Raw genomic sequence first — 26,589 nt, 5'->3', positions numbered from 1 at the left:
ACTGTGATATCACACACTAAAAAAAAAACAGAGAGGGGTGTGTGTGAGCAAATTCAAAGGCTGTTCATGGCTCGTAGGGATCTGGTTGTAAATACTGAAAGTAAGAGTTGATTTACAAAGGCCTACAGAGACTGCTGTTCTGCAAAAAATGAAGTAACAGCAGAACCACAATAAAAGAATTCATTAGTCTTTTATTAAGTAGGTTATCATGTGAGGGATTTGTGACTTCAGGAAAATTATATTAATGTTGTGTAATCAGCTGAAACATTAGGAAATAAAAGATTATGGAGCTCATAACAAGAGTAAAGTCCACCCAATACATTGCCTGGGTTTTGTCAAAGATCACATTTTTGGAAGAAATTTAATTTTTATTTCTCAGTCTGTTGGTTTAGCTGATTAGTTTTACATTGGCGTTGGAACAGCCTTAATGAGAATTATATTTCTTACTTTGCAGACATGTTTACAATTCTTAAAAGAGTTAGGACACAGAAGAGAAAGAAGAAGAAAATAGTCTAATTTTGTGGCTACTTCATTTATTTGTTTTAGGATATGCAAGAAAAACAGAAAACATGATGGTAAGAAGCAAAAATGTTTCAAAAGTTTTCTTTGTTGTTCTAATTCTGTTGTCATTGATGTTAGCTGTGTCATGAACTTCAGGGAAAGAGATTAAAATAACACTGAAAGATTTTGTAATCCTATTCATAAGATTTCTTGTTTCTGAGAGATATTTTTTATTTACCAGTAATGAGGTTATGTGTGAGTAGGGCTATCATGTTAACTGAATAATGCAGAAATGTTATTTTGTATCATTTTCTCTTTACTACAGATTCATATACCTAGAATTGACAGCTCTGCCATATTTTACAACTTCCCCCCCACCAAGTGATCTTTTGAAAGATTTAAAGTATTCTAAAATAATTCATTAAAGTTCCATTTTTTTGCCTCTTCTTTGAAGTTCGGGGCCTGTTCACATGTGTACAGACAGTATTAGAAAAGTCAAAGCCCATCTGCCATTTAAGCTGTGGAAGAGGATCAAGTTAAGGAACACTTAAACATACTGGAGATACACAAGCCCATTGGAGCATACAGGTTGCACCCAGGACTGCTGAAGGAGCTGGTTGATGTCATTGTGATGTGGCTTTCAATTATCTGTGAAAGTTCATGGAGACTGGGGGATGTTACTCAAGACTGAAAGAGAGCAAATGTCACCTTTATCTTCAAGAAGGTCAATAAGTACCTGGGAAATTACAAGTCCATCAGCCTGACCTCAACTGTGCTGCAGGTAGTAGAGCAAATAATCCTGGAAGCCATTTCCAAGCACATTAAGGACAGGAAGGTGACTGGGAGTAGTCAGCATGGATTTATGAAGATGAAACCATGCCTGATAGCTCTCTATGATGAGATACTGGCTTCATGGATGAGCAGAGAACAGCAGATGTTATTTACCTTGTCTTTTCAAAGCTTTCAAGGCTGTACCCCAAACATCCCCAAAGACAAATCACTCAAGTATGTGACAGATAAGAGGACATTGATGTGGCCTGGAAACAGACAGAACTAATGGGCTCAAATGGTTGTGATGAATGGCATGAAGTTGATGCAGGCCATTCTCCAGTGTTGTGCCCCAGGAGAGATACTGGATCCAATACTGTTTAACAAACATCTTCATTAGTGATCTGGATGATGGGACAGAGTGCACCCTCAGCAAGTTTGCATATGACAAAACTGGGAGGAGTGGTTGACACCGCAGATGTTTCTGCTGCCATTCAGAGGGACCTCAACAGACTGGAGAAACAGGCTGACAGGAACCTCATAAAACTCAATACAGGGAAATACCAATTCCTTCTATAGAAGAGGAAAGGCTCTAGGGACCAGTACATGTTGGGGGCTGATCAGCCGGAAGGCAGCTCTGCAGACAAGGACCTGGGTGTCCTGGTGGACAGCAAGGAGCCCTTGCGGTAGAGAAGGCTAAAAGCCCTTTGGGCTGTATCAGAAGGATTGTTACCAGCAGGTTGAGGAAGGAAGTCCTTCTGTCCTCAGCCCTGGCAAGACACATCTGGAAATCTGGGCCCAGTTCTGCACTCCCCTGTACAAGAAAGACATAAACTTAGAGGAGCAAGTCCAGTAAAGGGCCACAAAGATGGTGAAGGGACTGAAGCATCTCCCTTATGAGGAGAGGCTGAGAGCTGGGATTGTTTAGCTTGGAGAAGAAAAGGCTCAGGGAGATCTTACCATTTGTATGCACACCTGGTGGGAGGGTACAAAGAAGACAGAGACAGGCTCTTCTCAGTGGTGCTCAGTGACAGGACAAGAGGTAATGGACACAAGCTGAAATAAAAAAAATTCCACTGAGGCATAAGAAAAAGAAATTTTTTCCTGTGAGGTGTTTGACCACTGGAAGAGGTTACCCAGAGAGGCTGTGAAGTCTTCATCCCTCAAGATATTAAAAAACTGACTGGACACAGCCCTGAGCAATCTGATCTAAATATCCTTGGTTGAGCAGAGTGGTTGGACTAGACAACCTCCAGTGTGCCTTCCATTCTCAGCAATTCTGTGATTTTGTGCTTTTTTATGAATAATCTCTGGGAATTTGTTTTTATCTGAAGGATTATTTTTGAATAAAACAACTGCCTGAAGATGCTCAGGTTGTTTTAGCTCTAAAGAAGTGTCCTCAATAAGACTGTTTTGTTGCCTCACCCGCTGTCCTTCAATTAGAAGCGCATAGTAGGTTCATTTAACATATATCCTGTCAAGTGCTGTCAAACAGCAAGATGGTACTATCATATTCATGTAACATACACCTGTTCATTCATTGTTATAAGGAATTCTGTCCTATGGTACATGAAAAGGCCTTAAAAGTCAGAGTCCTGAGGCTGGCTATACTGTGAGGCACCCTTTCCTTTCATTTAAGGAAATTCTGGTGAATAAGTAAATTTAAGTGAAAAATGTTTATTTTCATTACATTCTTCAGCTTTATTTACATTTAAACTAATAGTTCATGTCTTTAATTTCTATGCTTATGTCTTGTCTGTAAGACACAGCTATTTTTGTCTAATTGAGGACCATACATATATTAAGTATTCAGCTGATAAGGCAGAATAACAGTTGGAGAAATGGCATATGTGATCCTGAATGGTGTTGATTAAAATAGATGACTCAGTTCAGATCTCACTGCTTTCTATTCTGTATTGACAGATTGCCTTTGGGGTTGTACACGTTGTACTGTTTTCAAATGACTAGAATACATAATATCTTTGTTAGGTGTTCTCTAGACTTTCCAAGTCTCTTTTTTTTTTGCATAAAAGAGTCCCATAGGACACTTCTCTTTGATTTAGCATAACTTCATTTGCATAACAATCCTTTGCCTAGAATATGAGAAGAGGCTCCACATACAATATATGTTATCCCTGACTGTATACTGAACATTAATAGAACAGGATTTTACAATTCATTCTCCAGTAGGAGGTTGACACGGAGACTAAATGTCCCCTGGATATGTGTAATCTGTGGTTTTTCCCATTTCTATGTAAGTCCTACTGCTGAAGCAACCGCAAATGCCATGCAGCAAATTCTCTACTTCCAAATCTTAGCTCACTTGCCTGTGCCTGGCTCATAGAAATTTTTTTCTGTCCAATGTATTTTTGTACTGGAAATCTAAAGAATGAAACAAGTTGCACTCCTATAGATAAGCATTTCTGCTTAAAGAAAACTACATCACAGACAAAATGATTCATATAACATTTCTTCAAGTATTGAAATCTGGCTTGTATGTATACACAAGCAGGAGAACTTTGAAAATTAAGCTATATAAGTGTTGTCTTTGTGTCAAGCATTGATTAACTACCAAGATCTACCCTAAGAATGGCAATGATTGACATATAAATGTAACTGGATTAAAAGATTTTAGATTGAATTAGGAATATCAAAGGGATTGAGGGTGATGGGGCTGATAATTTTGGTTTTCTCCACTGTTATGAAAACATTTCAGATTTTCAACCAGCAATGCTTTGTGTTCAGTACCTCACATGCAATTTCATTTCAGCTAGACCAAGTCATCAATTTTCCATAACTGACCTATGCCACAACTTCTTTCATAATTTTTCTTTCACTCATATAAATTCTTTAAACATTTTTATTTCACTACAGACCTTTAACTAACTCTCTTTCAAAGAAAATATTTGCAATTATTGATTATAGCTATTACTGATTACAGTCGTAAGCTATGAAAACTGTACCAGAGCTGCAGTTTGTTCCACCCATGGGGTAAACAGCTCATCCTCTCATGAATTCTGTCCTCATCACTGTGTGCTTTTGATGATCCTACCAGCTCAATCCAGAGATGACATTTAACATCCATGGATAAATTGATTTACTGCCAGTTTCCTAAGGGACTGCTGAATTGTCACAGGTCTGGTTATAACAACACTTGTTTTCTTTGGCAATCATTGTGCAAAGCCAATGTGCAACTTCTTATTCAATTGTTCTATTCAATAGGGTGTTACAGTGTTTTTTTTTCTTACACCTGCTTACATGTCTTCTTATGCTTTTCTTTCACTGATAACGTTACCTTAAATCCATAGTAAATTACCAGTTTGGTTTCAGAATTCTGCCAGATGCAAGATATTTTGTGGAATTCCTGACCATGACATTTTTCCTGTTCATTCCTGGCTTGTCTTCAGCTAATGCTTTCTTACAGAAGGAACTGATTTTTTGAATAAATTCAGCTCCCCCATTGCTGGAATTTCCTGTGCATTATTCTTTCTACACTGCTTTAACCATTTTGTTGTATAAAAAAAAGATCTAATTTTTTTAAACAAGTCTTGTCAGCAGTTTTTTGTGTCTTAATACTTCTTGCCAAATGAGTTGAGGTTTAAAAAATGAACTCAATAGCAACATCATCCATGGAGATGTGGGATAAGGCTTTCTCATTGGTATTATCAGGCTCAGTCAGTTGTATTCACATTTGGAGGTTTTAAAGCCTTTTGTGTTGCAAAATGAAATTACAGAAAACCATAAAATAGTTATAGTGTGATGGCCTGTCACTCAAAGTGGGGTTTGCTGTTTGATGATTTCAATAAAAGTTGATGTTAGCATAACAGTAGTATCATTGTGAGATAACTGTCAGTGGGTGCTGTGTTTTCTCTGCTTCTGCCATCCTTCACTCTTTTTGCTGTGTTTTACCACCATTTCCATACTTCACTCAGCCTTTCTGACTCAATACATAGTGATGTGTTGTTTAGATAGTCTTAGTCTGTCACACTGTTTCCCTACAAAACAAAGAAAGAAACCTGGTAGTGTTACTTCAACATCTCACTATGCTTCTCTACAGCTATTCAGGCATGATTTATTTTGCTGTTATGATCACTGCCCTGCCTGAATGTTCACTTTTCTTTGATCCTACATACGTACCAGGTTAATGGTACACCTTCATGGAGTGATTCTTGAATAAATTCTGTACAAGTATGTCTAGAATCAGGGCATTGTATGGTTTGCAGATACAGCATCATGAAAATATGGACTGAATCTCCTTGTCCTAAGTAGGATAAGAAGAAAAAAAAAATGTGGGACAGAGTATTCTACTTTTTTGGAAAGATATTATGTCAAGAGGGAGAATGTTAAAAATTTCTAAATGCCTTTCTATAAGTACAAATGTGTATATGTATATAACCACTACAGCCGTAAAAGGAGCCCAGCTCTTGGAACTGTCCTGTGATCATCCAATAACTTAGCAGTCTTCTTTCCCACCAAGCCTGGGAGTTAAAGAGACTAATATTAAGTGCAGTAAATAGGAATTATTTATTTCTTGTGTGTGGGAGAACTGTTTTCACTCTTCACTTTTTTTTGTCTAGCTCTTCTAGACCTGAGTTATACTGAGAAGAAAATAAAAATATTTGATAGTTAAAAATGTGAAGCTGTTGAAGAGATCATCCCATACCATTGGGGATCCTTGTGATGGAATTCTCTTATAAATAAAGAGACCTTTTATTCTGCTTCACTGTGAGATTCAATACCACCAGTACAAGATAGCAAAATAGTTGACATTTATTATGTTTGCAGACATAATTAATTAATATTTATTCCTGTGCTAAATGTTGTAAAAATCAGGAAAGATTTTTCAGATAGACTTCTAATTAAGAAAAAAAATGTAAATGAGAAAAAATGAGGGGCAGAGACATGTTTCTTAACCTTTTAAAATCAACTTTTCTTTCTCAATAAAATTTTATGCTCCCTGGAATCCCATCTCATCTCATTGTTAGGTAGTATAGAAAAAAATAGTAACTTAGCTAAAACTTAATCTTTAAAATGGATAATACATGGAGCAGGATGAAGCAGGCATTTAAAACTGCTACATTTTTTAATATGACATCATATGTGTATAATGAGCAACTAACTGTTCATCTAGGGCATATCTGAGCTTCCTGCAGACTAACTAGGTCTTTCTGCCCCTTTCTTCTCCCCACATACACTTTGTAGCATGTCTGTTGGTCAAGCCCATGTTAATCATTATGACCAGAGATTTCTTTTCACACCATTCTGATTCATTAAATGGACACATTTGCCTAAGCTTCTTGCCTGTTTCTTTTCTTGTTCCTGGGGAAATCTAGTGCAGATTTCTGCAATACCATGAGAGCAGAGAATGATGGAATGGCAGACACACCACATGGCAGTGGTCAGTAATCCCCAAACCAAGTTCTACTTTTCAAGAACAAGAAACTAAGAAACATAGTTTATTGCTAAAGCCATTCTGTTTCTCTTTGCTTCCTTTTGCTCAAGTACTACAGTGCTATAAAGAGAAAACAAAACTCATATTTGCTTAAATGGTTCAATACAGAGGTTTTTTTATGGCAGTATACTGGATCCTTAGTTATTCTTAGAAATTCTAATGACACAGAGAGCTAAAAAAAAGTGCTTAAAGGGTCATACCTTCAAAAGTATCAAAAGGTTTTTAAAAAAGAAAAAGTTAAAAAAGCTGCTTGTTTTTGCTGTGTTAGGTGAGCCATTATAAGACAGAGAAAAATGAGCCTTCTAACAGAAAAAGAAGAAAGCTGGGGCCAGGGAGGGCGGGAACTGCAAAAATTCCAGAGAAGCTAACTGATATATACTAGTGAAAATGTTCAGTTTTCTGAGGAAAAGTCCACAGGATATAAACAATTTTTTCTTGTTAAAATGTTTTGAAATCCCCAAAACTTCAAGTTAAGAAAGCTTTTCAGGATATCAGCTTTAAAGTTCTGTTCACACCGCCATATAACATGGCAGAAGGTTTTATTATCTATAGGTCAGATTCTTCTGTGGCATAAATTGACATAATTCCACTGAAAAAGCACTGGATTTGATCCTATGTTTCAAGTCTGAAACAAAGATTGAACCTGCATTCTTCTTATTTAAAGGTACATTTCTATTTCCTTACTGAACATTTGTTGTTTATAGCTATCACATCTAAAGAATGCAACAAGGAAAACAGATATGAAGTTTTCTACATTAAACCAAGTTTCTTTCATATGATGAAAACACTTCCAAGGTTATTTGAGTGGATTCTTATCCAGTTTTAAAGGCACTTCATTTGGAAGTGGAGAAAATGTCAGGAGACTGTATTATTCACAAGCCTTTGTGTCAGACATACTTCACGTGTGTATGATAACAGGTCTATTCTTATGGCAAGAACAGAAACTTTAGTGCTGATTGTCGTGGTTTAACCCCAGCCAGCAAATAAGCACCATGCAGCCGCTCACTCACTCCCCCCCCACACAGTGGGATGGGGGAGAAAATCGGGAAAAAGAAGCAAAACCTGTGGGTTGAGATAAGAACAGTTTAATAGAACAGAAAAGAAGAAACTAATAATGATAATGATAACACTAATATAATTACAACAGCAATAATGAAAGGATTGGAATGTACAAATGATGCGCAGTGCAATTGCTCACCACCCACCGACCAACACCCAGCTAGTCCCCGAGCAGTGATTCTCCGCCCCCACTTCCCAGTTCCTATACTAGATGGGACGTCACATGGTGTGGAATACCCCGTTGGCCAGTTTGGGTCAGGTGCCCTGGCTATGTCCTGTGCCAACTTCTTGTGGCCCTCCAGCTTTCTCGCTGGCTGGGGCATGAGAATATGAAAAATCCTTGACATTAGTCTAAACACTACTTAGCAACAACTGAAAACATCAGTGTTATCAACATTCTTCTCATACTGAACTCAAAACATAGCACTGTACCAGCTACTAGGAAGACAGTTAACTCTATCCCAGCTGAAACTAGGACACTGATAAATATTCAATGTCAGGGAAGTTCTTGAAACTCAAACTGTTGGAGGGTGGGTAAGTTTTCTGAGGAAGAGTTAACAGCTTGTTTTCTAGAGCACTTTTCTACTGGTTGATTTCAAATATAGCATAGCAGCCCTGAGGGACTGGTACCTTGACAGCATGACCAGTTTTTTGTTCCTTTTTAAGTTTGATCCTTGCTTTTTTTTTATACACAAGAAGAAACAAACCTGAAAACAATCCATCCATTGTTGGATTTGTGCCACACATGCAAATCTATGGTTTCTTACTAGTTTTCTGCTCAGCTGTCTGGGGAATTGTTTAAATGGGTACTATGTATTAAAGCATGCTTTTCTTTCCTGACTTTTTTTTTTTTTTAATGTACTTTGGATTGGTTCCCAGATTTGAGCTACTGATTTTTAAAACTCAGTAAATTCTATTACTCCTGAGTACTAATACTTGTGTTATTTTATAAAATAAAATGTATGCATTCTCCTCTAACCTCTGATGATATAATCTCAATTTAAGTCAGTTAAGAGTATTATAATAGAGCTAACATTTCTCAGCAGTTTTTTTTCTCTTACAGGTATGTCTTACTCTTAATGTATCGGCCTAGGACTTAGCTGCTCTGGATTTCATGACCAACTCTGATGCTGTATCCCTGAGTGACTTTTAAGAAAGTCATTCTCTTTAGAAATCTGTTTATTTATTAATTCATTTGCATTTAAAACTACGTTCTCAGTATAAATCTGAAAACTCTAAAAGACATTCAGGTATATGAAGCAGGATCTGAAGAAATACCTAGGGGATAAATAGATAAGAATGCATATGTGTGCTTTGGGACATAAAATTTGGTGTGGCTTGCAAGCTCTGATCAAGACAAGTCAGGAATGCTACAAAACTAAATTAATGTGCAAGAGGAATACAGTGTGTTAACAGGATTGCAGGCAATCTTCACTATGTGCCTCACTCTCAAAAGAAAACACACAAAACAAGCAGAAAAGGAAATCCATTGTGAGTGATGGTTGTTTTGTCTTTAGGAAAATAAATAGCCATGGCTAAACTTCCTATTGCATTTTTCATACACTAGGTCATTATAGTGCAACATTTATTTTGCTTGGTTTACAAGTACCTCATATATGTATAAAAGAAGATGCAGCAGATTTTTCTTTTTTCAATTCTCTTTTAGCCAAAGTGAAGAAATTTACAATGCTTTGAATTTGCAATGTTTTTCTTTTTCAAAAATTCTGAAAACAGCTAGAACAGTTTCCTAGAGTGTATCTTCACTTACTTGTTTCTAGGATTTATGTCTGAAAGAACTAGTAAGATGCTAGTTAAGAACAAATTCCTGTTCTGAAAATAAATGTTTGTACATTTATGATAGATAGACCATAGGTTGCTGAAGAACAACTGAATTTAATTTAAGAAAAAAAAAAATATTAGATCTATTGAAATAGTCCACAGTATTTATACACTTTCTGTACTCTGTTTTTGATTCCACTTTGCATTTTAAAAACTTCAGAAATGACACCTGATTAGACCTGATCAGTACTTTTAGTTCTGGTAAGTACCTTCTTTTTCAAGTTAATGTATCTGATCAGATGTGAAGTGAAAGGCAATTGCATTAAATCCTTTTGAACTGATTCCTGTCTTTTGAGATGCAAGTACTACAAAGAAGTAATGCTAATGTGTATTACTAAAGCCCACCCCCGAACTTCACAATTTTCAAATACATATGACTTAATTTCAGCATTTGTTCTCATATTGAATATCTGAACTGCAATTCTGTCCCATGCAAGTGATTTAGACTACTTTACTTTGACTTCAGCAGGTGCTAAACAAAACCCATAAATTTATGGCCTGCTTTTCAGAAGTTCCTACTTTATCATTGCTTGGGGATATTTACTATAAAAATGCCCAAAAAATAACTTCTTTCAGCTGTTTGGTAGAATTAAATAAAAAATGTTTTGAAAACACTAGCTTTTACAAGAAGAAAGCAATTAAGATACCCTGTTGATTTAAGTAGCAAAGTGAACTTCTTGTACACGTCACTGAAGTGCTATGTCAATCATCATTTGTCAGCAGAAGAGAAGACCACTCCTGGGATATCCGTCCACTTCCATTCTGACTTTGAGGGCAAAACCAGAAAGAAAGTCTGAAGCTCAGACTTTTCACTCACATCATTCCTTTCCTCAAAAACACAACCTCACCCAGGACAAGAATACAGGGTACCACAGCTGTTTTAGAAGATGGAGAAATGGATTTACGGTGATATTGCTTTCTAAGGTCATCCAGTAAATCTGTTGGATGTAAGAAAAGAACAATGTAGGTTAATTTGTTTTCTGCACCTGTGGTGGGATATCAAACTACTCAGGACTTTCAGGTAGATGTTCCTACACCTTCTCCTGTTACAACACACAATGACATTCACTCAGTGGGCTGAGAGATTTTAAAATGGAACAAAAAAAACCCTACAGTCTAACAAAATTCTGAATTAGTGCCACCAACTTTTAAATGAAGAAAAATATAAATACTCGGGAAAAGCATAGCATAAACATTTATATGCAACTTCTAGCTGTCAACTCTCATCTTTGCCATTGTTTGGTTTCCAGTAAACTTAGTCAATTCCTGAGCTGTAGCAAATTCTGATTCCTTCAGAAGTTGCCCTTTCTACCAGTGTGATTCCTGGCTCTATTTCTTTCCCAGAAGTCTCCATTTCCTGAACAAGTTGTAGGTTCCAAGCTCTATGCTTTAATTCCCCTCTTTGTCATGCATTAAGGCCTCTGCAAGCTTCTCTCCCCTGAACAAATTACCAAAGACAGAGATTCTACCCTCCGTCCCCAGGAACCTGACGTGCTTCTGTTAAATAAACATGAGGCAAGTTGGGAACCAAATCAAATGTACACCTGTCAAGACATCATTGGTGACACCAGCTGCCTTGCTTCTCTTGTTGAAGAGAATTTTTCCACCAGTTTAAGGTGTAGAAATTGAAAATGTTCATTTGACCCCTTCAAGAGGAGGCAAGCGCATGTATGCCCAAGAATGGCTTGCAGCCAATCCCTATTGCAGATGGGGTTTTGGGGGTGTCCCCTTGAACTGCTTGTGGAAATACGGTAAGTGATCATGGTTGAGGAAGATAGTATCTGTCTCATATCACTTAAGTCTGGTGCTTAGTCAGACAAACACTAAATTGGCTGCTGCTTCTAAATGCCATTTTAAGTCAAGAAGGGGCTACACTGTGGAAATGAAAGTCTACACCTTTAAAGCAGGGAAAAGGAGGTATCTTCTTACATAAGTATGAAATCAGCTTGTGGAACTAATTCATTAACTCTAGTGATCACTGTGGCTAAGGGCTTATTGGGATCAAAATCAAGGACTGGAAATCTTTTTAAAGATGAAAACATCAGCAGTTGCATTAGCTTGAAGGGTTGAGGGAGGAGATCAGAGAAGTTCAGAACTGTTTTACTTCAGGGGGATAACTTCCAGCAGAGCTGGGGTATCCATGCAGCTGTAACCAGTAATCCCATAAGCACTGTCCTGCCCTTCCTTCAATCACCTCCAAAACACTGGCTACTGTCAGAGGTACAATACTGGATTAGATGTATCATCAATATGATACAAGATGGCAATTTCTATTTTCCCCAACTCTGCCTTTGTAATTATTCTAATTAATTGCTCATTATGTAAAAATTGCAGAATCTCAAATTACTAATTCAGCTCCAGGTTTCAGAAATATAACATAGCCCTCATGCTTTATAGGAAAGAGAAACACTTCTCCTAGAATTCACTTCCTTTTCTCAGTTAAAACTGCAAATGTGAGATTCACATAGACCCTCCAGGTAAGAAGGAAAAGAATGAAAATTAGGAGTTGTGTCTCTATGGTTTGTCTTTGCAAAAATAGCCCTTTGAAAACCTTTTGGTCCTGCTTGTTCTGTTTAGCACAATTAGCTTGATGTAATTAGGTTTTTGAGCTCAATAGGATTAGGCTGATGGGCCAGCTCTGACATTTTCCCCTCTTTTATTCACCTCTTATGGCATAATACGAGTTATGTGGAAAGTAACTTAACCTTACTTTTTAAAACATTTTGTCATAGAGGAGACATTCACTTATTATGAAAAGCATCTTGAATTTCCTTGACTAAGATAACTATATTTGAAATCCAGTTTTTTAGTGGTTAATTTTTTTAGTTTTTTAATGGTTACAACATACAGTTGAACACAAAGACTGTGATCCTTTTGCAAATACTTCATGGGCTAGCTTTATAGCGTTGTGGCTCATTTGAACACTTCAGTAAAAGAATTTGAATCCATGCTAATATTTTTCAGAATCTTATTTTGTATAACCCTGCAAAGTGTCTATGTTAGTCACTTTTGTGGTACATTTCTATTCTTTAAACTATAAACTGTTAAAGTATATGGTTTTATTAGACTGTGCCTGCTAAGAAAATTCTATCAGCAAGTTCCTAATGGTTTCACTGACCATATATTAGTGCTGCACTCCAAAGCATGAAAACCTTTAATTCTATTATACTAGTGTGTATGACACCATCCTCTGTCTTCATAGCTAGTAATAGTAAATTTAAATATTCTAGACAAAATATTTGTACAGAGACTTTTATCTTAAGTTGAACAAAGTGATGTGTTAATTAGTTTAATATGGTAATAACACACCTACAGGTATTTAGCAATCCCTACAATTTAAAGCAAAAATCTTGTTGTATAATAAAAATAGTTTAATTATGAAGATGTACGTCTCAGAACATTGCTTCTATATGCTGTACTTGCTGATTGAGAAAATATATCTTTATTTCAAGTTATTTCTAATTCTAGTGGAGTCAAATGGTGACACAGATCACAGAAGACATATTACTATATTGTTTGACTTTGATAGAAAAAAACATTAAAAATCCATGACACTGGTCATGTTCAGAGTAAGAAACTTGTATTTAACGGTAAGCATAAATTAATCTCACTTCAAATCAGGGGTCAGACTGGATTATTTCTTAGTCAGTATAGAAACCTTTTAAAACATGTTGTTCTGGTTTCAGCTGGGATAGAGTTAATTTTCTTTCTAGTAGCTGGTATAGTGTTATGTCTTGGATTTAGAATGAGAATATGTTGATAACACACTGATGTTTTTAGTTGTTGCTAAGTAGTGTTTAGACTCAGTCAAGGACTTTTCAGCCTCTCATGCCCAGCCAGCAAGAATGCTGGAGAGGCACAAGAAGTTGAGAGGGGACACAGCCGGGACACGTGGCCCATACCATGTGACATCATGTCTAGTTTATAAACCGGGGGGAGTTGGCTGGAGGGGGCGGATCGCTACTTGGGAACTAACTGGGCATTGGTCAGTGAGTGGTGAATAATTGCATTGTGCATCACTTCTTTTGTATATTCCAATCCTATTACTAATTTTTTTTGTTGTTGTTCCTTTCTGTCCTATTAAACTGTTCTTATCTCAACCCATGAGTTTTACTTTTTTTTTCCCAATTCTCTCCCCCATCCCACTGGGTGAGTGGGGGAGTGAGTGAGCGGCTGCATGGTGCTTATTTGCTGGCTGGGGTTAAACCACAACAGTGTTTACACCAATATTACCGGGACTTTTATAACTGTCAAATGTTTGTGATAACTTTTTCCCATCATTAATTCTCGAGTACTGAGTTCTTTGTTGATGGGGAAGCCTTTTACATGTAACTCTGTAAAACTTCTTTGTGTTCTTAACTTATGCTAATGCTAATGGTATTTTTACACTAACTGTTCCTATTTGATTAGTCTCACATGTTATCAAACATTTGGCAGCAAAGGTATAATAACACCTTTGTGTTATTTGTTTTTGGTTGCTTTGGTTTTGTTTATACAAGTTTCAAACCAGCCAAGTACAGCACTGCTTGAAGGTTTCTTAGCAATAATCATCTACCCACTCTTCCACCAAACCTTATTGTCTAGTCCTTCCCAGCACTGCTTTCTCCCCTTTGCTCCTCATACATTGCATGACAGTCTCTCTTACATGCATCTCACTCTCTCTGGAGCTGTCATCTGCTTGGAGCTGCAGTGTCAAAACTCTGTTCATGGTAAACCGTGCACATTTCAGCTGCTTCATTACATGACAATGCACACATACTTCCCAGGGAACACAGTCTCACTCACACCTGTTTGGGCCCATATTCCAGCCCACACTTGGATTTGACATGTTCATACCACTGTTCAGGAAATCATTAGCTACTTGTTTTCTCTGGCATGCCTCCAAGGCTGGATGAAAAACTTTGAATAAAAAATGTTCTTGTGATATGTCAAAGATGCATATTGTTAATACCTTACTGAAAAATCATCGTATTTGAACATAGGCTGATGCATTTTGCTTTTTTAAACTAGTTACTCAAAATGCTAAATAATTCTGTGTCCTGGCTTCAGCTGGGATAGAGTTAACTGTCTTCCTAGTAGCTGGTATGGTGTTATGTTTTGAGCTCAGTATGAGAAGAATGTTGGTAACACTGATGTTTTCAGTTGTTGCTAAGTAGTGTTTAGACTAAAGTCAAGGATTTTTCAGCTTCTCATGCCCCAGCCAGCGAGAAAGCTGGAGGGGCACAAGAAGTTGGCACAGGACATAGCCAGGGCACCTGACCCAAACTGGCCAACGGGGTATTCCATACCATGTGACGTCCCATCTAGTATAGGAACTGGGAAGTGGGGGCGGGGAATCGCCGCTCGGGGACTAGCTGGGTGTTGGTCGGCGGGTGGTGAGCAATTGCACTGCGCATCATTTGTACATTCCAATCCTTTCATTATTACTGTTGTCATTTTATTAGTGTTATCATTATCATTATTAGTTTCTTCTTTTCTGTTCTATTAAATCGTTCTTATCTCAACCCATGAGTTTTAATTCTTTTCCCAATTTTCTCCCCCATCCCACTGGGGGGGGGGGGAGTGAATGAGCGGCTGTGTGGTGCTTAGTTTTTGGCTGGGGTTAAACCACGACATTCTGATTTAGCTGCTTTCTGTTGAAAAATGCTGCTGTGTTCTTTCTTGTTCCAAACAGCAATTGAATACCCCCTGAGAGGGTGTAAGAGGATATACAACCTCAGCAGGAACCCTACCATTGAGAAGAGAAAGGGAGTGTACTAAACATAAATAGCAATTTTTCCAAAACACATGCTCCAAATTACTAAGTGTATACATGCAATTAATTCTTTGATTTCAAATCATGTTTTTTTCTGTAGTGAAAATCATCTCCAGTTACAGTCCATAGCAAACATTGTGATCCATTTATGCTCACCAAATTCTTCCCCAGTGTTTTTTACACAGGCACAGGATGACTCAAGTCTACAGCTTCTGAAAACCTAATGGATGAGTCTAACTTGTCTTTCTCCTAGCTATTTAAAAATAAACTGCAATTGTAACACTGGCACTCTGCAATGGGACATTTTTTTCTTTGTACTCTCTTTCAGGAAGACAGTTTCACTGTGGAAAACTTACAGGGTCTAACTTCTTCATTACTCCAAGTTTTCCTAATTATAGTTGTGGAGTTCAGATTTAGTCATCACTCTAAAAAGAGAATTAAATTGCAACATTACTAAGCAAAGCCACTGCAGTTAAAGAACACATCTTTTGTTCTGCTGTTGAAAAAAGTCCCTCTACAGCTACCTGCTGGTTTTCAGATTGTCACCAGCTCCGTGCTTAGAGAACCTCCTGTGCCAAGAAAAGCAATTTCACACAGAGCTGGCCTCTTTGTGCCTGCACCTTGGATGCCTTTTGCTAAATCTAATCTTCTAATTAGGCTCTGCATGACAATGAGGTAACTTTGGTAGGCTGTAACCACTGCTTTTTGATGTTGTCTCTGATACATGCTTGCCTTGAACTCTCAGCTGTCAGAATCATTGGGCTTAACCAGGAATGATAAATATTAAAAAATGTATTGTTATTGGATAGGGAAGTTAAAGGTCACTGATGCTTCTCCTATGCTTCTTCTCATTTTGAGAAAGTTATCTCTGAGACAACATAAATGACTACAGCTATGCATTCTGCTGACAGTCCTATGCAAGCATTAAACATATACATTAATCTACTTTTTCCTGTTTAGCAAAGATATTTCTTTTTTTTAACCATTCTCAGCTCCAGAATATTACTTGAATTCTAAAAAAAATTAAACCTGATATCACCATCTGATTCACTGAAAAATTCATGTTTCTGATTTTCTTTTTCTCCTAATGATTTATGTTTTATGATCATACAGTGCTATAAAACTTAACATAAGGAAACAGACATATTTCAGAATTATAGTGTAGTCCTTCCTACTTCCTCATCCCCATTTAGAATTATTGAAAGGAGAACACAATTACCACAGGTTTCACAAGGTTTTTCTGGACTTTGCCCATTCTGAGTATACTGAAATGCTGGCTTATGTAGTTACATGACTCAAAGCTGATCAAGATTTTTTTAGAAACATCAGCTAGTTCAATTAAAACCCCCAAATCTCTAAATGTTCAAGCTTTTGCAAGGGAAAGGGAAAGGGAAAGGGAAAAGGAGGGAAGGGAAGGGAAGGGAAGGGAAGGGAAGGGAAGGGAAGGGAAGGGAAGGGAAGGGAAGGGAAGGGAAGGGAAGGGAAGGGAAGGGAAGGGAAGGGAAGGGAAGGGAAGGGAAAAAAGAAAGCTTGCTTTGTAATTTTAATATAACAAAGAGAATTTAGGACCTATCCTGAAGTAATCAGCTGGAACTCACCTAATTCTCTCTTCCCCAATTATTTTTCAAAAGCTTTAGTTTACACTATCGAAGCAAAATTAAATGCTTGCACACATCTGTGCAGCCAAATATTACCATGTTTTAAAGCCTTTTTAATACACTAAGTTACTCCATATAACAGTTATGTTTATGTGAAGTTCCCATTGGTTTCAAAATCATCAATTAGATTGAATATCTTTAATTTCTGACACCTCAATCATAATAAACAGCTACTTAATAGGCTAATAATAGGTGAAGAATAACTTTTTTTTTATAGACCATTAATGACTATTTTTGAACATGTCTTTTCAAAGGTAGCTTAATGTCAGTTGTTCAAAAGATATTTAGGCACTCATTTACATTAAGTATATTTGTTAATTAGGCGTTTAGCATTCTTAAGTTTCAACAATAATAAGGACCTTGCTAAAGCTTGATTAGAATCTAAAGAGATCTATTCTTTTTGCTTCATTTGCAAATACTCTTGCAAATTTTCTGGCATAGATGGGTCAGGAAGAAGAAGTGATAGGAGTGAAGGACAGAAGAGGAAGAGAAAGAGAAAGGGGATTTTTTTTTTTCCTTTCAGCTGTCAGTGGAGTGCAATTACAGACTGAATAAATGTGGCACGGGAATTCTTAAGTAGCATTAGCCATTTAGGCTAAATAACTGCTCCTACAAGTTTGCAGCTATAATACCACTCACTTAACCATAACAATAAAATTTTCCTAAAAAAGCATGTGTATGGGTCCTGTTTTAATTTGGTAATTTTGGGCCTCTAGAATTACTTGAGGACTTCAGGAAGTTTCAGCCTAAATTTCAAGAGGCTTTTTTGTCCTGTTTTGAACTTTTAGAAAATTTTATTTATTGAAGCTTCAAAGGGACCCAAGGCAGTCAAAGTGTAATTTTAGCATGTCATATTAACTGTATTGATTAAGATAGGCATATAAGAAATGGACCCAGAGCTGTCCTTTCATCCATGAGTAATGAGATGGCTGGTTGTTCTCTTCAGGAACAGGCCATAGAAGATGCTTATTACAAAAGACCCCTAGCAACAAAGAGAACTCAATATAGTAAGTTGTCCACCCAGACATTATTGTACCCTACTTCAGGTCAAAAGTGCCTTGGGGATGATGTGGATTGTTCATTATTTCCAGGTTGGGCATGTTAGAAAGGGAAGAAAGTGTTTACAGAAGCCATCAACATGGGTTTGGATAAGTTGAAAATAAATCAGTAACTCTTTCTCATATAAACCTTGTAGTAGAGTGAAAATGTCTGTAATAATTCCTTTTTTTTAATATAAAAAAAAGGCAGGCAGATACACACAACTTGATTTTTATTAAAAATGGCCAGTTAGTTTGAAGTTTGGCATATAATGATTTTATCAGTGTTGGACTGAAAGACAGCATGTGTGATGAACAATATGAGTGGGTGTTTTCTGACACCTGCCAAATGAACAGCAGACAAAAAACGGAGTCAGTACAGAAGAGAAAAGAGGCAAATTATTAATGTCCTGAATAAGAAACATTGGGACTTCTTCTGTTCCTGCTGATTTACACCTACAAAACTCTAATGAGTTTCACTAACTTACTGTAGACAGAAGTGAAATTTGAATCATCCATTCTGGTCTGAAATCTTCAGAGTAAACAGCCTGAAGTTGGGTTTCTAAGGTCCTGCCCTAATGACATCAGTACGCTTGTGCAGATATTTTAAGAAGGAAAATCTGGAAATAAATCCTGCTTTGAGAAATTTATTAAAGAAATTGCTTTAGTATCATTCTTTGTGATGATAGATAGGATTTGAATGCCTCAGCAACTGCTCATTCACACTATATCCAAGAAAGATGAAAGACTGAAAAAAAAATTCCAAACACTGTGTAAGATGCTTGGGTCTCTGCATCATTTCTGTGACACTGGCTACACCCTTCTCTTGGTGCTTATCATACAGGAGAGACTATAGACTTACATTTTTCAAGAATGTTTTTGAAAGATATGCACATGTAAATGGCTTTATCTGTAGGACAGCACATAGCAACACATCCCCTGATGTTCAACATACAGGTACAGCCACAAATTAAACATGCTATTTTAGTCACCATTGTTTTTCAATAGCATAACCATAATGCAGGATCGACTGCATTGGTTTGTGTTTGTATTACTGTTAAGGAAAACAAGTGTATTCAGTTTTGCAGATATACTGTGACTGTTAAATCATAAGGCATTGAATTCCCTCTATCCCCTTTTTTGCATACTTGCATAAGTATATAAAAGGATATGCTGTTTTCCTTCATGTATCATTAAAGTTTAAGGAGCTTCTGAGACGGTAGTACCATGACCTTCTTCCATGTTTAGAATGCGAATAAGTAGAGTATGATGATGTTTCATAAAATTGGATGAGGAAGAAAAGAGACATCTTGTTTGTAGGTATTTCTCTTCTTCTTGTTATCAGGTCACAAATAATAATACAGCCAAAGACAACACATTTCTACAACTCCACATCATTTCCACTTCATTTTTTGCTAATGAAAGAATGTTGCAAAACTACGAAGGAATATCAAAGTTTTGCTAGATCATTTACATTCTTCAGTGGACTTAATGAGTACATATCCACAGGGATTGAAAAGATCTTCCTGATTTTTAAGCAGGAGCTGTATTGTCCTACTGAGGAAAGCTTTGTACTCTTGTAGAAGGTAAAAATTTTCTCTAATTTTGAAACTTCGTTCTGTATAGGAGATATTTATATATGCAGATGGCTCTGATGCTGGGGGTGAAGTTCATCTTCCTGTGTTAAGTATTTAGATCATGCTTGAAAAGTATTAGGCACCTCCGTGCAAGACCCTAAACAAATTTGTGAGCTTGGTGGGCAGCTGCTTGCATCAGTAATAAAAAATGCTGAGGATGAAACTGTGCCTGCAGCTCTTCTATTTCTGCATCCTGGGCATCCCCCTGATGCACGAAGCTCAGGACATTTCATACTTATGAGCTCTACCAGTGGAAAGGCATATGGCTTTTTCACATGTAAGCAGAACGTGGCTTGCTCCTTTCTTTTGAACCACAGTGAAGTTTTTGTGACAAGAAGGACACTGCCCACAAGACAATACTTTGACTGCCTGAGATAGTTAAATGCTCATATTCCCCACCATTCAGGAGACTATAGTAACCATAAACACAGCACATGACCAAGCAAGATCTCTAGTTGTTTGTTTTAGATGGCAAAAGAACTTTCCTGGGTGAAAATGAGAGAGAAAAAAGAGAGTTTAGTCTCTCATGGTTGACTTACTTACAGTAAACAGCCAAATTTAGGGGGAAGATCTGATTTCACAAGTATTCTGAGGAAAGCATACACATCACATGTTATCTGAGCTTTGACAGTCAGCATACATTGTATTATGGCATATTATAGCAAGATTTCCATAATGGTTAAGGGGATTGAAAATTGCCCTACTGAATAAGAAAAATCTATTTAAAATCACGTGAATCCTTGACAAAATGTCAGAATGCCATTATAGTTTGACACTAGTTTTCTCTGTGTAGGTACTCATACCGTCCGTTACATTGGCACTTAAGCACATATATTGTAAAAGAAAAAGTCAGGACATATGACCACAAATGTCTGTAAAAGGACATGGTTACATGGGCAAAGCAGGAGTAAGTTCATTGTTCAACTGTCTTATTGCCTCCTTTTCACAAAACAGCAAAAATTCTAATTGATTGCAAGGAAAGAATATTTTTTTTTTCTTTTAATGATTGTATTATTCAGAACTCCAATAACTGCATTTGCCTGAAAAGTAGTTGTGTTTGCCTTAGAGTTAATAAGTAGTCCTCACACATTCAACGAGAACAGGCATATCTCATTTACCATATTTTAGGGAACCAGCTCTCCAAGTTTCATAAAGCCTCCTATGTGCTCCTCTAACATAAAAATTTTTACAAGCAGCATTGTTTGCTGAGTTTTTTCTGCATATCTGGTAAACAGTTTGTTAGCTCTGTCTTACATTTATTATTGCTAAAGAGACAGTTAATTCCAATAATGTGTTATAAACTACACTAACAACTTCAGGTAAATCATATTTTTCTAACATAAAATATACTGCCACCTCCTTTTTAATGCTATTTAATTCTTCTCTTATTACCCCAACAACATGCCTCTCTTTCCCTGTTCTGTATGAGAGAAAGCACTGCAATGAGTAAATTAGAAAATGTTAAGGGTTTGTTACATTAAGGAGTTTACTGTGGACTAAGTTAAAGATTATATTTAAAGTAAAAATATCTTCTGTGCTACAGACATGTTTGTGAAAATCCATTTGATTTAACCTAAAGTTGGCAAAGATTCTCTTAATTAAGCACAAAAAATTAACATTTAGTAGTGTACTGAATAATTACAACTTGATTGTGTTTACTGAAGCAAGTTTTTTTATTGTCTTCATGCTAGTGTTTACTTAGTTCACAGCAGTATTTCACTGTAAAGCTTCTGTTACTTGCAAAATTCTAGTTTACTTCTAATTTTAATTTAACCTTGATACTGTACTGTATGGCCCCTGTCATGGCAGCAAACCTGACAATAAATACTTCCATGAGCAAAGGTAGTGATACACTCCCTTCAGTATAGAGAGCTGACCCGCAAAGAGACACCAGCCTAAGCTCACGTGTATAAAGGGTATGAAAGGGTTGAAAAGGAGAACTATTTTGAGTCAGAAGCAAACACTATAACTTCTGGGATACTTTGTGTTCAGGGTATTATCTAGAGCTAGTTGTGTCCTAATTTACTTATTTTCTTCACTTCCTAACATTGATTGCTAAAACTGAGGAACTTCTGGAAATACACAGCTGCTTGTGAAGCCTCATTGCCCAAACTCTCTTTTTGCCAAGCTTGTGGACAGAAAAAAAGGAGAAAAGCAACCTGTGAGGGATCTACTCACACCACCACCATTCTCTAACACAGACTGCTGTCACCTGGGGATGTTTACTAATTAGCAGTTTTCCTCCAAAGAACACATGCTAGCTGTGGAGTACTGGAAACCTGGGCATGCTCCTTCTTGCCTCTGCCTGCTTAAACTGATATGGGGTGAGACCTTTCCATGCTCAGGGAATGCTCTGCTGATCCGCTTCAGTGTCAAGTGTATTGCTAGGGAAGCTCAAAGCAGTGAACTTAACAAGGAGATAGGATTTCTTTTTATTTTAATTTGTATCAGCAAGAAACTGATGAGTAAAAGGATTAAGAGGTTTAGGATTCAGTGGATAGACACATAGCTTATAATTTTGCAGGGACTGTAAAATTACGTTTGTTCCTAAGAGACCTGATTAATTATCTTATTGTGAAAGAAACCTTCCACATCAGAAAGAGTCAAGGAAGGGTGCTGGAGGCTTTTACAGAATCCTGGTATTTTGATAGTTTTCAGTTAACTGTGGGCATGAGCAACAAGAAAATTCACTATGGGTTTGGAATGATGTCCCTGTCCTGTGCCTTTTACATTCTGCTGGAAGTCTGTAAAAACATGTGACAATGTTAATTCTAAAACAGCTTCCTTACGCTTCAGTACCCTGTCTTTGCAAACAAATTGCTCTTGGTCTCATTGATGTATATGTATTTAAAGAATAATTATCTGCAAACGTATTCAATATTTCTTCCTGCTGCAGAGTTATTGGTGGTGGTGTAATTTCAGTATAGCTGTCTGCTTGCACCTTTGTAGCCACATCTCTCTCTTGCTCTCTCTTTTTGCATCACAGATCTAGTTCAAGCTTTGCCAAGTGAAAGTAAAAGGCCTTGTTTTCATATGATAAGCATCAAGGAATACTTCGTATGTTGTTTCAGTACTGGCGACATTATTTTCTCTGCCAAAATGGAAGGATTTCTTTACCTGTTCAAAATTAGTCTATGACCAGCTCAGAGGATCAGTTACTTCCTCTAGATAATTCTCTACTATTTCTTTTTTTGACAAAAATTGCTTTCTATGGAAATTTTTTATAAGATCTGAACTGACCCTGCTTTTCAGCTGTCTTTTTCACCAAGATGACAGAAAGACTATCATGAAATTTAATATTTGCAGAGAGACAAATGTAGAGGAATGATGTTTAAAGGCAAAGCTAATCTCATAAAGAAATATACTTTTTTAATAAAAAGAGCTTTCTGACAGAACATTTCACATCTGATGTGGATTTTTTGCATGCTGCAGTACTGTGATTTCGGATTATATATCATCCGCTGGAGATTGTACTGTGTGTTGTAGTGTAAGTGTAAGTACAGTTAAGAGTAGTTACTGTGTGCCGTAGTGTAAGTAGTGTTCCACTGGAGAAGAGTAGCTGTGTTTCAAAAACTTTAGTTACTAAGACATATATTTCTGATTTACTGTTTTATGTATTATACAGGATGAGAAAGTAGACAAATAATATTTCTTCTATTTTTATTTTACAATATTAGTTCAATTTTTATATATGACATGCACATGTATGGGGAATCTTCCACCTTTGTTTCTGGAGTCTGTCTGCAGCTAGAAGTCTTAAATACTGTTTCAAAGCCTCCTTGAGTAAGGCTTGAAGTAAGGTCCCCCATAAAAGACCACAGGGCTACATTTTTGATACTGCAGTCTGTGGACCACTGCTGATGTTAGAGAGCTTTTTAATGTTGATTCCTTTTCTTTGAAGGAACTCTTGAAGCTCTTTGCATAGCAGAGACTGTATATTTTCAGAAGTATCCAGGAAAAAGAGGAATAAGTCTTTCTGTCTTTTCCATGAGCCCCGCTCTTCCTACAGAAAGAAGGATAATAATTGGTGGTGCTTGTAAAAGAGCACTGAAAATAATGGAAGAAGTTGCTAATACCTTACAGTTAGTAGCTATAGTAGTTACAGAGAACACAGATTAGTGGAAGAAGCTGCTACTGCCCTCAGTTAAGATGCATTACTGTTTTGAAACAAAGAAAAGTCCAAGCTCATTGGTTTTCCTAATGTCCTTTCTTATATACTTGTTTATGTACCTACAATCTTGCATCTTCACACTTCTGTGCTTGGTGAAATAGTGTGCTGTTACAGAATGGGACATCTGAGTGAGTTCGGACCAAGCATCTCTCTTGTCCTGTGTCCTGCTCTGAGCTGTGAAGGGGGATTCCAAGATCAGGATTGTAATTTTTCCCAGTAAAGTTCAATCCTTACTTTTTAAGTATGCTGATCCCTGGAATTTCCTTAAATACAGGAATTTTGGTTGCATCATTTGTGTAGGACTGTGCTTGGGGTCTTCTCTGGCATGGTTGTCAGAAGTCCTGTCTCACAAATATGAGGTGGTCCTCACTCTTGCAACTTGTGTCCAAATCCTGCCTTGAAATTGTGGCCCTATTTTACAGGGAAATTCTGTATCTACCTGGTAGGGTAGATACTTCATGTCCAGGAAGGTGGTTTTACCGGGCTCAATCTCAACTGTAGGATTTGTGGAAGGAGGGAGTATTTGCATTTCTGGGAGGTGCTGATGGGAGATGTGAAATAGTACACGTAGTCAGGCATCTATAGAAGAGTAAAAACAGTACAAGCACATACAATACTTCCTCCAAGTTCAACTATCCCTAGCTCAATTTAGTAACTCTTAATGGCTTAACAGTCATTTCTAAGCATTTGTTCAGTCTCCTTTTGAACATGTGAACATTTTGCAAACTGAACATACTTCATCAAGGAAATGCATGGATCTACTACCCACTGGATGAGAATAAACTTTACTTATTAATAATGTAATTAGTTTGGGATTTTTCATGGGTTAGAGCCACAGTATTTTAAAAATGAGGTCTCTCGCTTACTGGGTGTTGCTTAGTATTTACTGATTTCAGGCTACACCTGAAAGTCATTAGCTGTGAAAACTCTGCATTGCCAACATTGTTTCTACAGAATATGCTTTGTTGCTAGTACACCAGGTCAGTAATAGTGACATAGTACTGATTATGAAATGTTGGTAATGTGATTCTTCTTCATTACTGTATCTGATTTTTAAATCAAAAAGTCTGAGTCACTGTCCACAGAATGCTTGCTGATATGTATGAGCTACTTTTCAGAATCATCATCTTCATTTAGTCAGAAAGCTATGCTTTTTTTGATATCTTGTCAATTTTCTAAATTGAGAATATCCTTTGCAAGATAACTCCATACTAATCTGTTACTTAAATCATGCCAAGCTTTCATCTGTGTCTCAACAGAGCAGGCAAATACAATATTAATTCTTATTGGCACAGCAGCTTTAAGTAGATGGTACATTTAATAAGACCATCGCGTGAATGTTAAACCTTGTATAAACTCTGCCATTTTAGGAAGATAGCACAAGTATGGCTTTTTAAATTATCATCTGGGGATCTAAAATACACTTTCTGTTATGCTTTTCTTTATCTGTATTTCATTTGTCTGTGAGAGATAGACAGGAACAGCTTTTACAACTAAGAGGGGATTTCTGTTGTATTTCTATAGCAATTTGCCCCCTGTGGGGCAACATGTTTTAATCTTGCTATGGGTCCTCCACCTGAGCCAAAGCCCTAGAGGTAAAGTGCCAAAAGAAGTGTGAGATCAGAAACATTCCTGAATGTAAATGATACACTTTTGCGAACTGTTAATCCACTCTCAGCCATTCTTTTCTTTTGCCTAGAAAGACTGGCTGGAAAAAGTGCTGCACGGTCTTATGCCAAAGTTGCCTTTTTCACAGCAGTCAGGATCTGATTCTGATCTCACTCTGAGCAGCTTTTCTCAAACTACTGTAAACGAGGGCATCTGTGATTTCTTTTTACAGGATGGTTTGTTTGATTTACCTTTCCCTTTTTTTGCTACTCCTTTTAACAAATTCTAGTAATACTATTGTTTTGTTTTGTTGGGGTTTTTTTTAAGATTTCTTTCTTGTTACACCCCAAAAGACTGACCAGTTATTGCTTTCTTTACTAATTATTGTCTGCAGCATAAGCTGTACTTCTTGCCTTTATAAATTAAGTAGCGGGGGGGGGGGGGGAGAAATGTGTGTGTACGTAAACAAAGGCAAAAGAGAAAAGCAAAAAACAAAGTTATAGAAGTGAGGAAGGAATTGCATCTCAAGATGTCCCTTGCAGTGAATATTTTCATAATTTTCCTAGTCACCTTTCTTCTACAACTGCTTAAATGGATGTTGTATCAATAAGATACAGAAGTTCACAAACAACTTTTTGGTTGTTAGTTAAATGCAGAAGGTTTTTTTGTAAATGCTAACATAAATATTAATGATATATTGTGAAGATGCCTATTTTAAAATTCCTGTGTAATTGCCATTCATAATTGTTTGTAAAGCCAAAGGAGGCAGATGAGCAGCTCAATTGTAAGCTAAGGTCTTCTAGTCAGACTGTTGGTTGGTCCAAAAACTCTTCCAACACCAGATATCTAGGGTAGCTTTGAATGTGAAACTAAGTATTATTTTTATGACTATTAATTTGTTTCTCTCCAGTGCAGACCAGGAAGGATTTGGAGAGTACCTTAAAGAGGCAAGGTATATAACTATCAGTATCCCTGCTCTAATAAACTCAGAGGATGTGTCTATACTACGCAGGACTGGTGGAGGGGAACACTTACTCTGTGGATGCCTCTTTTGAGGACCATGGTTTGTATCAGGTCTCATGGTTAAAATCTATAAAGCCTAAC

The sequence above is a fragment of the Harpia harpyja genome, chromosome Z (assembly GCF_026419915.1).
Source record: "Harpia harpyja isolate bHarHar1 chromosome Z, bHarHar1 primary haplotype, whole genome shotgun sequence".
NCBI classification, from domain to species: Eukaryota; Metazoa; Chordata; class Aves; order Accipitriformes; family Accipitridae; genus Harpia; species Harpia harpyja.
The sequence above is the reverse complement of the archived record's forward strand: the minus strand, read 5'-3'. Positions refer to the sequence as shown.